The following is a 13,623-nucleotide window of genomic DNA, read 5'->3' as shown; positions in this document are numbered from 1 at the left end:
GGAACAGTGCACGGAAGGCAGGGTAGTCGACTTCAACCACATTAAAGGCTTCAGGTTCATAAAGGAGCAAGGTACGGGGAACGAAGTCAAACAAGAGACCTTGCCCTACCATTTCCACAGTTTGTATATAGGCGAAAAGGTGCACTTCTGCAAAGTGTGGTGCCGCAAAATGTGGGGATTTTGAGTGGGCCCACCGTCATCAACAGCGACGCCTACCACCTCTTGCACTGTCCAAGTTCCGGGCATCGGAGTTGCCCAAGCCCCCACAAAAAGTCAGCGCAGGAACCCAGATCTGCACACCAACCCCCAATCAGGCTGAACAGGCTAAGAGCTCCATCGTCGAAGCTCCCCCTGCGGCCGTCCCAAATTTTTCTTTCACAAACAATAATTAAATAAATGTTGTGGTAGGTCTGACGTCCCAGAAGTAGACTGAGGAAAGGAGAAACACCCTGACCGTCTCTGGATGTGGGATCGGTCTCCTTCCCCCAACACTTGGTTGGCATCCTAAAAGGAGAAATATAAGAAGAAAGAGTAGAGGCTTGTTTTTTTCATCTGTGAAGCCGTTCCCTCAGTGGCCAAGCTTTAGGATTTAGGATTGAGCCAATCCTGTTGGGCTCAATGTTACACGCAGAGTGGATGTTCCAACTTGTTCCTTCCATAGTAGCCAATTGCTACTTGAGGACTGTTGCCTCATGCTAAAATGGAACTTGGACACTCCGGTTGGGTCACTCAGCCATGTGGCCGGCCATGTTACAACAGACGTGGATGTCGTTCACAGGAGAAGCAAAGAATAGTTCAACTGTTTTATTGAGTTGCAGTGCTGCTTTGTGTTTTTTTGTGTGATAAAATGGTCGGGAATCACCATATTTTGCCGTGGGGGCATATATGAGGGTGAAGGGAGATGAAGACGCCATGGCAACAGAAGGGTTATGTGATTAGGTGTGGTGTGTTAATGTTGTATATTTACATAAAAGAGAGTGTTAGCTTTTATCCCTATGCCCCCTGTTGTATTTTGGTTCTCCTCTAGGCTTTGCCTTAAGACTGACCCTGGGTATGCAAGAGGTCTTTCCACTAGGGGAACCAAACAGGTTATAGGGACTTAGTTTGCACTACACAGTAAACAGTTAATAGTGTTGGAATTAGCCCACAGTTTGGGAGGGGCTAGTGTAGTTTTATATAGAAAAGTTTTCCGGGTGAGGCTGTTAGTGAGAGTCTACGGAGTCTAGTCAGTGAAGGAGATTGGAGTGGAGAGAAGGAAGGCTAAAGAACACAGGAAAACCGGTTCCAGAAAGTAGATACAGCAGAGAGGAAAGTGTTTTGCCGCTGCAAGTTTCCTAATAGAATGAGGACACATCTAAAGCTCCATCTGGATGCCGGGACAGTCTTGGGCCTAAGGTCCAGAAGAGGTACTGAGAAGCAGACCTCTGTCTCCTTGATGAGGAAGATGTCAGCCGGGTCGCAGGGGGGGAGGAAGATGGTGGGTCTCAGGACAGGCCGGGGACAAGGACTGTTATGACGCAGAACCAAGGGAACATCGCTAAAAAATACTCTGTCTTAATATGTATGCTGCAGCCGTGTAGATGAATTCCACAGTAAAGTCGAACCTGTTAACCCGGACCCAAGGTCTCCTGTCTTGTTTGTAGCTGGAACCGATCCCAAGAACGGGGAGGTAATGAGGACTCCTGAAGTAGCAGTGAGTAAAGAAGAAACTCCACCACACAGTACACTCCACTGAAATTTCTGTTTAGAAGAGGGGTTTCAGGGCAAAGAGAACTCAGAACCGGCCCACAGCCTACCGGCTCTGTGCCCCCCTTCAGTAACATCAAAAAGTGGACCCCACAATTTGTGGCCCACTTTCTTATGAGCGCAGCAATACCCCCCATGTAGTTAAAAAGTTCTGTTTGGACAAACGGCAGGGTTTGGAACAGACGGGGCAATATTTGAATTTTGGAACACAACTTGGCTGAAATAGATTGCGGGCTACATGTTACATTTGCAGGACCCCTTAGGTGCTCACACAGTAGAAACCCCCCACAACTGACTCCATTTTGGAAATTACACCCCTCAAGGATTTTATCCATGGATATAGTGAGGATTTTGAACAGAAAGGTACTACACAGAATTTAATAACATTAGGTCATCATCTTGAATATGTCATCATTAGTGTTGAGTGCAAGTGCTTGCTACTCGAGTATCGGGTGCTCAGATATGCACCAAGAATCGCGGGTGCTCGAGTGACATGTTCAAGTCTCCGCCCCCCCATGTTTTGTGGCTGTTAGACACCCAAAAAAAATATGCGGGGATTGCCTGTGTTTGTGAAACATGAGGGGTGGAGACTCGAGCATGTCACTCGAGCACCCACGATACTCGGTGCATACCCGAGCACCCGATACTCGAGTAGCGAGCACTTGCACTCAACACCAGGCGTCATATCGTCATAATTTTTTTTTTTTTAATTAAAAAAAAAAAAAAACAACCCTAAGTCCAACCCTAACTTTAAGCCTAACCCTAATAGCAAAGAATGAAAGAAATAAAAATGATAAAATAAACAAAATTAATCTGACTAAGGGGATGACACGGGGAGGGGGGGAAGTGACATACTAATTTTTGGCTTTTGATCACTGTGATAGGGTCAAGAAAAGGAGGTGGAGAGCCAGGGAATGGAGCAAGAGGGTGAAGGTATTGGGAGGGTTTGGGGACATCATTTTTCTCTCCTCTGACATGAATATCATGTCAGAAGAGAGAGAAACTATTTTAATAACGGGCACACTTTTTTTACGTGATCGCCGTTATTCATTGAATAACGGCGATTACATAATTGGGGTCTGGAAAATCCGTCCCTGATCGTGTTCTCTGGGGTCTCAGCTACCAAGTGATACCCCGGAGATTTTCAGACTCTAGGGGGCGCTATACACTTATTCCCAATCGCCGTTTAAAAACAGCGATGAGTGAATAAGGTCCCTTAGCGGCTGCTGTTTGAATGCGTATCGGTGATCGTTAAGGGGTTAAGAAAGTACAAATGAGAAGATATATATTTTTGACCTTCTAAGGACAATATTGAATGAACTGGAAAAGGGCAAACATTCCTTTTAGAAGTAAAAATCTAAATTTCCAAGCACTGATATAATTAGAGTCCAATGGGCCCCGGTGCAAAATTTGGACCTGGGACCCCCTACCTTCTCACCCCAGCATGTTGGTCAGATGTATTGGCCCTTTTAGCGTTCTAAATCCTATAAGAACTTATGAGTTGCACCCCCTCCCCCATTATGTAGTAATGCCCCCCATCTTGGGATCCTTCCTGGTATATACAGTGCCTTGTGAAAGTATTTGGCCCCCTTGAACTTTTCTACCTTTTGCCACATTTCTGGCTTCAAACATAAAGATATAAAATTCTAATTTTTTGGGGAAGAATCAACAAGTGGGACACAATTGTGAAGTGGAACGAAATTTATTGGATATTTTAAACATTTTTAAAAAATTAAAAACTGAAAAGTGGGGCGTGCAATATTATTCGGCCCCTTTACTTTCAGTGCAGCAAACTCACTCCAGAAGTTCAATGAGGATCTCTGAATGATCCAATGTTGTCCTAAATGACTGGTAATGATAAACAGAATCCACCTGTGTGTAATCAAGTCTCCGTATAAATGCACCTGCCCTGTGATAGTCTCAGGGTTCTGTTTCAAGTGCAGAGAGCATCATGAAGACCAAGGAACACACCAGGCAGGTCCAAAATACTGTTGTGGCGAAGTTTAAAGCCAGATTTGGATACAAAAATATTTCCCAAGTTTTAAACATCTCAAGGAGCACTGTGCAAGCGATCATATTGAAATGGAAGGAGTATCAGACCACTGCAAATCTACCAAGACCCGGCCGTCCCTCTAAACTTTCATCTCGAATAAGGAGAAGACTGATCAGAGATGCAGCCAAAAGGCCCATGATCACTCTGGATGAACTGCAGAGATCTACAGCTGAGGTGGGAGAGTCTGTCCATAGGACAACAATCAGTTGTACACTGCACAAATCTGGCCTTTATGGAAGAGTGGCAAGAAGAAAGCCATTTCTCAAAGATATCCATAAAAAGTCTTGTTTGAAATTTGCCACAAGCCACCTGGGAGACACACCAAACATGTGGAATAAGGTGCTCTGGTCAGATTAAACCAAAATCGAACTTTTTGGCCACAATGCAAAACGATATGTTTGGTGTAAAAGCAACACAGCTCATCACCCTCAAAACACCATCCCCACTGTCAAACATGGTGGTGGCAGCATCATGGTTTGGGCCTGCTTTTCTTCAGCAGGAACAGGGAAGATGGTTAAAATTGATGGGAAGATGGACGGAGCCAAATACAGGACCATTCTGGAAGAAAGCCTGTTGGAGTCTGCAAAAGACCTGAGACTGGGATGGAGATTTATCTTCCAACAAGACAATGATCCCAAACATAAAGCAAAATCTACAATAGAATGGTTCAAAAATAAACGTATATAGGTGTTAGAATGGCCAAGTCAAAGTCTAGACCTGAATCCAATCGATAATCTGTGGAAAGAGCTGAAAACTGCTGTTCACAAACGCTCTCCATCCAATCTCACTGAGCTCGAGCTGTTTTGCAAGGAAGAATGGGCAAGAATTTCAGCCTCTCGATGTGCAAAACTGATAGAGATATACCCCAAGCGACTTGCAGCTGTAATTGCAGCAAAAGGTGGCGCTACAATGTATTAACTCAAGGCGGCCGAATAATATTGCACGCCCCACTTTTCAGTTTTTAATTTTTTAAAAAAGTTTAAAATATCCAATAAATTTCATTCCACTTAACAATTGTGTCCCTCTTGTTGTTGATTCTTCCCCAAAAAATTAGAATTTTATATCTTTATGTTTGAAGCCAGAAATGTGGCAAAGGGTAGAAAAGTTCAAGTGGTCCAAATACTTTCACAAGGCACTGTGAAAGTAAGTTCCTGTCCAAGTGGCAAGGCCCGTATGAGGTGGTGGAGAAACTCAGTGAAGTGAACTACTGAGTCCACCAGCCTGGCCGAAGAAAGCCGCATCAGGTGTACGTACCATGTGAACCTGCTTAAGCCATGGCGAGATCGGGAACCCATGGGAGCTCCTTGCCTGGGAGCCACTCCTGAAGGCCAGGTGGAAGATATCACAATAGCGGAGACTCTATCGCCAGCCCAGAAGCAACAGTGTCGAGAACTGCTATAGCGGAATCGTGACCTGTTCTCAGAGTTGCCGGGGCATACACAGATGGTAGAGCATGACGTGCTAACAGAGCCACATATAAGGGTGAACCTGAAACTCCACAGGATTCCTGAAGCACGCAGAGAGGTGATCTCAACCGAGGTGAAAAAGATGTTAGACCTCAGTGTGATAGAGGCGTCAAAGAGTAGATGGTCGAGTCCCATAATCCTCGTGCCAAAACCCAATGGGGAGTGGAGGTTGTGTAACAATTACCGCCAGATGAATGAGGTGTCCAAGTGTGACGCATACCCGATGTCCCGCGTCGATGAACTCATCGAGAGGCTTGGACCGGCAAGCCATATTACTACGCTCGACCTGACGAAGGGCTACTGGTAGATCCCCATGTCCCAGACTGCCAAGGAGAAGATGGCTTTCTCGACACCTGATGGCTATTTCCAATACAATCGAATGCCGTTTGGACTGCAGGGGGCCCCAGCCACCTTCCATAGGGCAATGGATCGGATCCTAGGCCCACATAAGAAGTATGCCGCAGCCTACCCTGACGACATTGTAGTCTTTAGCCCAGACTGGCCTAGTCATCTGCCTAAGGTACAGGCGATTCTGGATGCTCTTAGGAAGGCGGGGTTTAATATAAATCCAAAAACATGTGCTGTTGGAAAGGAGGAGGCCAAGTACTTGGGCTATGTCATCGGGAGAGGCAAAATAAAGCCACAATTCAATAAGATGGATCCAGAACTGGCCGCAACCGCTCTCCAAGAAGCAAGTTCCTGGGAATTGTGGGATATTACCAGCGGTTTATCCAAAATGTTGCCATGATGGTCACGCCACTTATGGATCTCCTAAAAGGCACCAGATCAACGATGGTGAAATGGATGGAGGAAACAGAGACGGCGTTCAAACGGTTGAAGTTAGCACTGTGCAAGCAGCCGGTCCTGAAATTCTGTGCCCTTTTTTCTCCACACATACTGTACCTTTGATCATTGTGACCAAAGAGTTCTATTCTAAGCTCATCGGTCAACAGGACTTGTTTCCAAAATGCACCAGGCTTGATTAGATGTTCTTTTGCATACTTCTGACACTAAATTTTATGGTGAGGATGCAGGAGAGGTTTTCTTTTCGTGACTCTTCCATGACGGCCATATTTTTGCAGGTGTCTCTGAACAGTAGAACAATGTGCCACAACTCCAGAGTCCGCTAAATATTTCTGAAGGTCTTTTGGAGTCAAGTGGGGGTTCTGATTTGCCTCCCTAGCAATCCTACAAGCAGCTCTCACTGAAATTTTGCTTGACCTTCCAGACCTTATTTTGACCTCCACTGTTCCTGTTAACTGTCATGTCTCAATTACATTTCAAAATAAAGAAAGGGCAACTTGAAAATGCTTTGCTATCTTCTTATAGCCTTCTCCTGCTTTGCGGGCCTCCACCATTTTCATTTTCATTGTGCTATATAGCTGCTTAGAAGAACCCATGGCTGCAGTGTTTTGGCACAAGGTTAGAGGAGGCTCTTTTTTTTATAATGCTGGGAAATTTGCATCACATGTGCTTTCCTAACGATGATAGTGAACAAGCAACAACCCTAGCAGGTGTAAGGCGGCAGTGTTCACACCGTGCAGTAACTGAAGCAGTGACCCAAGCAAGTCCAACATAAACAGCTTTATTCAGCAACTCAAGGGTAAACAGGACAGTCCTCCGGTTCGCAGCCGGGTTAACATGAGTCTTTAAACAACGGTTGCCGTGGGCAACAGACACGCCAGCCCGCTCAGAGCCTGACAGGTGCAGAGACTTCCCAGGCGTGGGTTCAGCCCCCCCTCAATCCTGCTGAGCTTCCCTGCTGTGCTCCTAGCAGGTTCCAACATAGAACAACACCTTAGTGTAGGGTTTCTAAAGGACCTGTGGTAAGAGCCACTGGAAAAACCCAGGTTGGAGGGAGGAGGCTGCCCCACTGCCTCCTGTGACCTCTTCCAAGAAATGACAGCCCTGCCGGGTTTTACTAATCTGCCTTAGCCAGATAGCCTGACTACGTCAATGCTCACCTTCATTCCTGCATTGCAGCCGCAGGTGTGTCTGTGACTGCAACGCACTCCAATGGTTTTAATAGGTCTCTGTACACATTCTGGGGGAGATATAACGTCCCTCTTATACGATCCCAGTCACTGCCTCACATATCCCCCCCCCCCCCCTCTGTTCAAACTTGTGGGGTTGAACATTTGCCTTCATACAGGGTGCCCGGGACAGGGCATCCGCGTTTCCCTGCAACTTCCCAGGGCGATGTTCTACAGAGAAACTGAAATTTGCAGTGACAGGAACCACCTGGTGACTCACGCATTCCTCTCCTTAGCATTTCTCATCCATAACAAGGGTGAGTGGTCCGTCACCAAGCGGAACTGATGCCCGAGTAAATAATAGCGTAGCGATTCCAAGGCCCACTTAATAGCCAAACACCCCTTCTCTACCACGCTATAGTTTTTCTCTGCCGGGACAAGTTTTCTACTCAAGTAGGTGACCGGGTGCTCTTCATTCACTTTTTGTGACAATACCGCCCCTAGGCCTACCTCCAAGGCATCTGTCTGTACAATGAAGGTTTCCTTGAAGTTGGGGCTGATGAGGACCGGCTGTCCACACAGGGCCAACTTCATGGACTGAAAGACTTCTTCTGCCTGAGGGTTCCACCAAACCATTACCGATTTTTTCCCTTTCAAGAGATCGGTCAGGGCCGCCTTTCGCCCAGCAAAATTAGGTATAAACCGGCGGTAATACCCAAAGATGCCAAGGAATGCCCTCACCTGCTTTGTACTTGACGGTTTAGGCCAGTTTTTTATAGCCTCAACTTTATTGACTTGGGGCTTGATAACTCCTCGGCCTATTGCATACCCCAAATATCGGGCTTCCTCTAGCCCTATCGCACATTTTTTGGGGTTTGCCGTTAACTCCGCGGCTCTGAGGGAATCCAGCACCGCTTGTACCTGTGATAGGTGCGTATGCCAGTCGGTGCTAAAGATGATAATATCATCTAGATACGCGGACACGTTCTCCTGATGAGGCTTGAGCACTATGTCCATCAACCTCTGGAATGTAGCCGGGGCCCAATGTAACCCAAAAGGTAAGACCACATAGTGGTATAGACCCTCCGGAGTTACGAAGGTGGTCTTTTCCTTCGCCGAATCTGTGAGAGGTACCTGCCAGTAACCCTTGGTGAGATCGAGCGTGGTAAAGTACTGGGCCTGCCCCAGTCTCTCAATCAGCTCGTCCACCCTGGGCACTGGATAGAGGTCAAACTTTGACACTCCATTCAATTTCCGGAAATCGTTACAGAAGCGTAACGATCCGTCTGGTTTTAGAATCAGTATGATGGGGCTAGCCCACTCACTCCGTGATTCCTCTATGACGCCTAATTGAAGCATTTGTTTTACCTCATGGCTTGCCTCCAGGCTTCGGGTACCCGGTACGGTCTCATTCGCACCCTTACCCCAGGTTCGGTGACAATGTCATGTTGGAGAACCGTAGTCCTACCCGGTAGCTCTGAGAACACGTCGGTATTAAGCGGCACCAGCGAGTGAGCCTCCTGTCACTGCTGTTTAGTGAGAGCATCACTTAACATGACCTCTCCCCCAGACGCTTCCCTGGCTGAAGGTAGAGCACTCTCTGGCGATATGCCCGGAGTGACGTCTGTAACTAAACACTCCCGATCTTTCCAAGGCTTTAGCAGGTTTACATGATAAAGCTGCTCAGGTTTCCTCCTTCCGGGCTGATACACCCGGTAATTTACCTCTCCCACTTTTTCTCAAACCTCATATGGCCCGTGCCACTTGGCCATGAGCTTACTCTCGGCTGTGAGAACCAGTACTAACACCCGATCGCCCTAATTAAAAGACCTGACTCTGGCTCTTTTATTATATGTGCGCCTCTGGGCTGCCTGGGCATCTAACAGATGTTCTTTCACGATGGGCATGACCGCCGCAATCCGGTCCTGTATACTAGCCATGTGTTCAATTATACTCCTATGTGGAGTCGGCTCTTGTTCCCATGTCTCTTTGGCTACGTCCACCCCTAGGGTGTCTACCGTACAATAACTCAAAGGGAGAGAATCCTGTGGAAGCCTGGGGTACCTCACGGAAGGCGAACATCAAATAGGGTAGCCACATATCCCAATCCCTTCCGTCCTTAGAAACCATCTTTTTTAACATGGATTTGAGGGTTTTATTGAACCGTTCTACTAGCCCGTCGGTTTGAGGGTGGTACACCGAGGTGCACAATTGTTTAATTTTTAGCAATTTGAACAGTTCCCTTGTCACTTTGGACATAAAAGGTCCCCTGTTCTGTAGGATCTCCGTAGGTAGTCCAAGGCGACAGAATATGGCAAACAGCTCCCGTGCAATCAGTTTTGCCAAGGTGTGGCATAGCGGTATAGCCTCCAGGTACCGGGTGGCATAGTCGACGACCACCAGTATATGTTGGTGGCCACGGGCGGATTTTACAATGGGCCCTACCAAGTCCATTGCAATCCGTTCAAAAGGTACCTCTATCACTGGCAGGGGTACTAATGGGCTACGGAAACTTGCGGTGGGTGTGGTCAACTGACATTCAGGGCAGGATTTGCAGTACCTTTGGACGTCTGCGTAAACCCAGGCCAAAAGAACCGCTGCAAGATACGTGCTTGCGTCTTTTTAACCCCTAAGTGTCCACCCAGCAGGTGTGTGTGTGCCAAATCTAGAACCACCCGACGGTACAACTGAGGTACCACTAACTGTTCCACGACCTCGTCCCTGATCTTGTCTATCCTATAAAGCAACTCACCATTGACTACCATACGTGGAAATACAGTATCTGCACCGGGCTGTTGGGCTACGTCATTTACCTCTACCACCCTTTCCCGCACCTGAGTCAGGGTGGGATCCTGTAGCTGAGCCGTCCCGAATGTGTCCCGGGACACTTCCAGCTCGGGGATCGATGGGGTCTCCTCGACCTCTCCAGCCAGCACCTCTAAGGGAAACCTATCGGGGTCACACTCTGTCCCTATGTTGGACACCCCTACGGCAGGTTCCCCTGACTCGGGTTCGTCGGGTACAGCGCCTGTAATACATTTTACTGGGGGAGAGTGGATTTTGTTTTTCCACAGAGTCCAGAACAGGGGCAAGTCTCTTCCCAACACAGTCCCATAGGGAAGAGTTTTTACCACCCCACCACATGTTTTATATCTCCAATAGTGTTGAGCCACCCCCGTAGTGTTCGAGTTCGGTTCGGTTCGTCGAACACCCGTGTGTTCGCCGAACTGTTCGTCGAACTGTTCGTCGAACACCTTCGAACACCGTTAAAACCAATGGCAGGCAAACAAAAACACATAGAAACACATAGAAAACACCTTCAAAGGTGTCCAAAAGCTGACAAACTGCTCAGAAGACACAACTAACACATGGAAAAGTGACAAGTACATATAGTCATGCGAAAAGAAAAGAGGTGGAGGAGTAAAAGGAGGGGGAGACACAGATATAGGCATGTCATGCCCTTCTAAAATCCAAAAAGTGAGAAGCCGACACGTTCAGTCCGCTCCTGCCCGTGCCACCTCCGCGTCGCCGGGTTTGTGCCAGAGCCGCGGTGAACCCTGACGGCCAGCCCCCCTCTCCCAATGCTGGTGCCTGTCCGCTGGTGGGTCGAGCGAGCCCCCCTGTGGTGGAGGCAGCTCTAAGCTTTTTAATTTAAATTGTCTCTCTAATTTGAATGAATACACTTTAAATCCATTTACAAGGATCTATTGGAGGGCAAGTCTCATGCCAGCAGCCGCGTAATTCCAGCTCCAGTAGCGTCCACTAAAGCTGCTGCAGTTAAAAAGCTTTTATAAGGATCGAGCTCGGCTGTCCACCGCAAGGCATCCTACTGCCAGTCCCAGCCCCTATGCCTTGGGGTGCCTCCTGATGCTCTTCACTGAGTATCCCGTGGTCCCGAAGCATTTCCTTTGAAAAAATTAAGTGTCCAAACTACAGGTGGTGTAGCTTGCTTAACAGCCGGGATAATCCGCTGACTAGCAGACACTGCTACTAGGCACAAAGTATTTCCTGGGCTAGATGCAGTTAAAAATTTGTAATTAGATACTCTCGTTGGATGCTGAGAAAGCATTCCATAGAGTCTCCTGGCACGCCATATATGATTCTCTTAAAAAGCTTGGGGTAGGGGTCTAGGGGACCCTTTTATAGCCAAAATCACGGCCCTGTATCGCAATACGTCACCTAGGCTGAAGATAAATGGAACTGTAGCACCCTGAGGGCTCGGTTGCTACAGAGGTATTGCACCTCACCCAGAGGTGTGATATCTCACTCTCAGGTAAGGATGTAGTGTGGATCAGGACCCGACACCTGCATGCATTACACCACATTGCCGTGGGGCAGGGCGACCAATATGCCCCTGAGATGGGCACGACAGTCCCTGTCCCTGGCTGGAGTGGGGGGAGGGAACACTGAGGAAGGGGAACCCTGTAGTGCAGGAGCAGGGAGGAAGCAGTTCCTGGGTGCATTGAGAAGGGAGTATAAAAGGTGGGCACCATCTTAGTTCAGTGCAGAGAAGTCTGAGCAGAAGTGGCAGGGAGCAGGGGCTCTGCATGAGCTCTGCTCCGGAGGCGGGCCTAGTAACAGAGGCCCAGGCCTGGAAGAGGGAGAAGGAAGGAAGAGGAGCGGAGAAGGCTCCAGGAACAAGGAACGAAGGGATCCCAGGGGTGCGGACGGGCGAGTCGCCACCGCACGCCCGAATCCACCTGCGTGAAGGGGTCAGGCCAAAGGGGGAGACCGGTCCCCGAAACTAGTGGAGGCAGGAAACGACCCTCACCTAGAAACAGGAGGCTGTGACATTTTATGTGGCGCAGCCCCTCGCTACACCCGCTAGGAAGGCACCACATAGGGTCAGGGAAACTGGCGCCAAGTTTACCAAGAGGAGGCCCGAGGCAGCCGGACAGAAGGGTTGGTAAGAAAGGCCAGACAAAGGACACACAAAGGGGGTCCTGTGAAGCGCTCCAAAGTTATCTGGGAGTTGTCTGAGCCCCTCACCTGGTGAGCACAGTACGACGTGGGCAGCCGTTACCTGCAGACGTGGTCTGGATAATAAGAACTGTGAGTAAAGGCCCTGGACTGCATCACTGACTCCGTGTCGTTACTGCTGCTGCCCTGCACCATCACCCCCATCCTCCGCTGCACCCACAACACCAGCCTCAGCGGTCTGCCCTGGAGCGGCGGTTCACTCTGACCGCAATCCACGGGTGGCGTAGTCGGACATTTAAACATCAAAACCACATAAATAGTTCCGCCACTGGTTTGACCGCCCTGAGCCACGGAACCGGGTCGCCGCCACGGAGACTACAACCACCAGCATCCACCAAAAAGGGTCCAGCTCCGGGTGTCCCAAGGCCCAGGGGGCGCGTCAGAACATTTTCATCACCTTTCACAATCACCAATGGGACAAGGCAGGGATGTCCTCTGTCCCCTCTCTTATACATCCTAGTGACGGAGCACCTGCTCTCATCAATTCGCCATAACCCCAATATTAGGTGGATTGAGGTGGGAGGCACCGAGTACAAGTGCTCTCTATTTGCTGATGATGTACTAGTATATATCACTCAATCACATATATCCATCCATGCTGTTATGGCTGAAATAGATCACTTTGTTACATGGTCAAATTTTAAAATCAATGCAGCGAAGTCTGAGGCCCTCGATGTCTCCCTCCCCAAATCCATATAGGATTCCATCCAGTCCAACTTTCCCTTTGCCTGGCCCTCACAGGGTATCAAATACTTAGGAATTCCTATTCATAGAGACCTCTCCCATCTATGTTATCTTAATTTTGGGCCCTTTATTGAACAACTCCATACAGACCACGGTTGGCAAGTTAGAACTGTAAGATTCACTACGTGAACCACTGGTGTTTTGTGGAAAAGCACATGTACACTGTGTTCCAAATTATTATGCAAAAAGTGTTTAGGAGTGATAAGGGAAGAATTTGTTTGTTTGTCAGTTAAACTCATTGATGGTGATGTGTGTCAGGGCTCTTTATATCACTGTAAGCAATTGCAGACACCTGTGCTAATTAGTTTGGCAGGTGTGTCCAATGAAAGGCAAGACTACTTAAGAAGGCTGTCTCACATTATTAAGCAGCCTACATTTTCTGCCAAAATGGGAAAGAAAAAGGATGTGTCGCCTGCTGAGAAGCAACAAATTGTGGAGTGTTTAGGTCAAGGCATGACTACAATCAACATTGTGCGATGATCAGGATGAAGTGTCTTGGCAATCAAGAAGTATGTAGCTGATTCACAGTACACACGTGTGCGTGCTGATAAGGGCAAATTGAGGACTCTTTCCTACAGGCAATTACGTCAGGTTGAAAGAGCAGCGGCAAAAAAGCCTTGTCATAGCAGCAGACAAGTTTTTGAAGCTGCTGGTGCCTCCA

The sequence above is a fragment of the Phyllobates terribilis genome, unplaced genomic scaffold (genome assembly GCF_046119375.1).
Source record: "Phyllobates terribilis strain yellow unplaced genomic scaffold, ASM4611937v1 Scaffold_1__5_contigs__length_1240528914, whole genome shotgun sequence".
Taxonomy (NCBI): Eukaryota; Metazoa; Chordata; class Amphibia; order Anura; family Dendrobatidae; genus Phyllobates; species Phyllobates terribilis.
This window is presented reverse-complemented; position numbering follows the sequence as displayed.